Genomic DNA, 3,715 nt, shown 5'->3' with positions numbered 1-3,715 from the left:
ATATTATACTGTAAGCTATAGCTATAGCTATGTTTCTGATTTCAATCCTGATGTTGTTTCTTAGAGTTTTCTTTGCATTTTAAAAATTATTTTGGGATAATATACCTTGATTCAAAACAACTAGCTTTTGGTTTGATATAATTTATGGTATTTTATTAATTTCTGTTCTCATCTTCATTTCCCATTTCTTTGAGCTAATTCTATTGTTTTTCTAACTTCTTGAGTTGGACTTGTAGCTCATTAACTTTGTAGCCTTTCTTAATTTCTAATACAATCAAGCTCTGCTCTAATATATTAGTCTCTATTCTATGAAATTTGGTATGAGGTGATAATATTTTTCCAAATTTTATATGTGAAGATATCAATTGCAAGTTGTTTGTAGCAGCGAAAAGACTTTAGAATAAGGAAATTGTCTAGAATATTGGCATTCACCTCTTACAACATTATATAGTTGAAAATGATTATAAAGCCCGTGTGGCAAAGTGGGGAAATGTTTTTAATTGAAAAGTAGAGAATATTCAATTGTGTTTGCCTTCATGGCAAGAAAATATGTACCTATGGACAAGGAGTTGAAAGAATCAAGAAAATTAAGTGATTCTCTTATTGTTTGGATGGAAGGTTAATTTGATTTTATCCTTTTTGTTATTAACTTTAGGTTAATAATTTTCAAAAATATGTAGAGAATTTTTACCTTCAAGAGGAAATGCTAGTTATTTGGGCAGTTAGTTTATATAGTCTATTTCATTAGAAGGGAATTCTCATTTCACAGGGAAGTGAATTATTATCATTCATTCATTTGGGATTAGAATAGCCAGAGAAGGTAAACAGACCTTGTTTATTTTGACCTTCTTCCTTTGGTCTGGCAAGGTATACTTGCAAAGCAAGTGAAGTTATGATTCCTTTAGCTAAAAATATGGGAGACAAATGCTTTAAGTAAAGATAGTTATGCTGCATGGAATACCACTCACTAGTGGGCTGGCTGCAGTAACTATTGCAGATACTGGTGGGAGATGCAAGAAAAGATGCAGAAGATATGCACTTATAATAGACTTGAAAACCTTGTTTGTCAGGTGGACAAAAAAGAAGTATAGCTATAAGAGATCTTAAAAACTTAATTAAGAGGACAGACATTTTGGATTTATATCCAACACTACACCTTGATAATAGAGAATATACCTGCTTCATTGTTGGGGAAGGGAGTTGCAAATATGACAGTAGGGAAGCCTGGAATGAATCCTGTGGAGCTGGCCACAGTGACACCCAATAGCAGTCTGTCTACACTGCCTTAAGAGGCACTGATCTAACTCCTTCTGATTCTGTGTGCTTAGTTTAAATTCCTTCTCCATAAGCCTCCTTGGAGAACCCCTTCCAGTGAACTTTTCTCTTTGGAACTAATAGCTCTTATTGCTTCTACCAGTCACTTGGGAAAAGTCACTTGCTCGTTATTGGCTCTTGTGAAATTTGACTCTCATTCTAACTCTCTATTAGAACTGTTATCCTGAAAGTTTGCATAATCACCATATTCAACAGTGTTTTTCCAAGACCTTCATTTCCAACATCATTCCCTCTAGGTCTTCTTGTAAAAGTGGCTGATTCCAGACTGGGGAAGAATAGGTGTAAGATAGGCCTGGAACATTTTGTTACTACTAGAAAGTAAAGAAATACTCAAAAAATTGATGGGAAATGTAATAAATATAGAGGGTTCGGCTTGAAGGGGTTCTCACTGGCTAATTTTGGAACAATTTGAATGCCAAAATATTTAGGTACAGAAATGAATTACAAAGGCTTTTAAAAATAAGAATTGATGAATGATGAAAGAAAGAGAAAGAAAAGAGGAAGAGAGTGAGAAAGAAGAGGAGGGGAAGGAAAAGAGACTCTTGCTCACAGTAGAATGCCATGTGTCAGTGGTAAGTGTGTAGAGGGTGCTAGACTTAGAAGATCATTATTTTTCAGCCATCACAGTAAAGCAAGGATCATCAGTGGATTTTAAACCTAGGGGAAATTTTCTATAATGAGTACAGTATTTCCATTGTCTTAAAATGTCTTTCCACAGACTTCATATTAGCTACAAGAGAGAAAAAGTGATTATATAGTAGAGACATCCAGCAAAACTTTGATGGATGATCAAATTACATCACCAGTCATCATGTGCCTATCCTCAGATGTGGTATCCTGAAAAGGACATGACATGAAGTCGTCTGTGTGGTTTTCTGAGTGAGAAAATATAAAATGAACATTCCTGGGAGCACCTGGGTGGCTAAGTCGGTTGAGCGTCCGACTTCGGCTCAGGTCATGATCTCACAGTTTGTGAGTTCGAGCCCCACATCCATCTCTGTGCTCACAGCTCAGAGCGTGGAGCCTCCTTCGGATTCTGTGTCTCCCTCTCTGCCCCTTTCCCATTCACGCTCTCTCGCTCTCTCAAAAATAAATAAACATTAAAAAAAATTTTAAGTGGACATTCCTGGATATTATATATAGAACATATAATAATATAATATATAATATTATTATATGTTCTATATATATAATATTATTATATGTTCTATATATAATATCCAGGAATGTCCACTTAAAAATTTTAAAAATAATATATATTATTATATTATTATATGTTCTATATATTCCATGTCTTTTTCTCCAGCTTTATCAAGATATAATTGAAATTAACGTTGTGTAAATTTAAAGTGTAATGTGATTATTTGATATGTGTATATATAGCGAAATGATTATCATAATGAAGGCAGTTACATCATTTACCTCACATAATTGCCTTTTTTTGTTGTTCTTGTGGTGACAGCATTTAAGATCTATTGGCAACTTTCAAGTGTACAATAAACTATAAGTTACCATGCTTTAGATTAGATCCCCAGAACTTACTCATCTTAAAATTGAAAGTTTGTACCCTTTGACCAACATCTCATTTCCTTCCACCTACCTCTGGCAACCACCATTCTGTTTCTATCATTTGTTTTTTTTTAGATTCCACGTATAAGTGAGATCATACTATATTTGTCTTTCTCTGACTTATTTCACTTAGTATGCTCTCAGGTTTAAAATGGCAGGATTTGGGGTGCCTGGGTGGCTCAGTTGGTTGAGCATCTGACTTCAGCTCAGGTCATGATCTCGCAGTTTGTGAGTTCAAGCCCCACGTCAGGCTCTGTGCTGGCAGCTCAGAGCCTGGAGCCTGCTTCCAAGTCTGTGTCTCCGTCTCTCTCTGCCTCTCTCCTCCTCGTTCTCTGCCTCTCTCTCTGTCAAAAATAAATAAACTTAAAAAATAAAATAAAATAAATAAAATAAAATAAAGTAAAATGGCAGGATTTTCTTTTCCATGGCTGAATAATATTCCTGTGTGTGTGTGTGTGTGTGTGTGTGTGTGTGTGTGTGTGTGACAGTGACAATTTTGTTATCCATTCATCTGTCAATGGACAGTTAGTTTGTTTCCTTATCTTGGCTGCTGTAAATATGTTGCTATGAACATGAGGGTGCAGATATCTATTTGAGATAGTGATTTGATATCCTTTAGATATATACCCAGAAATGGAATTGCTGCATCATATGGCAGTTCTATTTTTAATTTTTTGAGAAACTTCCATACTGTTTTCTAGAGTGTCTATACCAATTTACATTTCTACCAGCAGTGCACAAAGTTTTCCTTTTCTCAACATCCTTGCCCACACGTATTATCTCTTGTCTTTTTGATGATAGCCGTGTTAGT

Source organism: Lynx rufus, unplaced genomic scaffold (genome assembly GCF_022079265.1).
Source record: "Lynx rufus isolate CCGP_SWC_20201006 ecotype Redwood Valley unplaced genomic scaffold, mLynRuf1.p SCAF_7, whole genome shotgun sequence".
NCBI classification, from domain to species: Eukaryota; Metazoa; Chordata; class Mammalia; order Carnivora; family Felidae; genus Lynx; species Lynx rufus.
Note: the sequence above shows the minus strand (reverse complement) of the source record.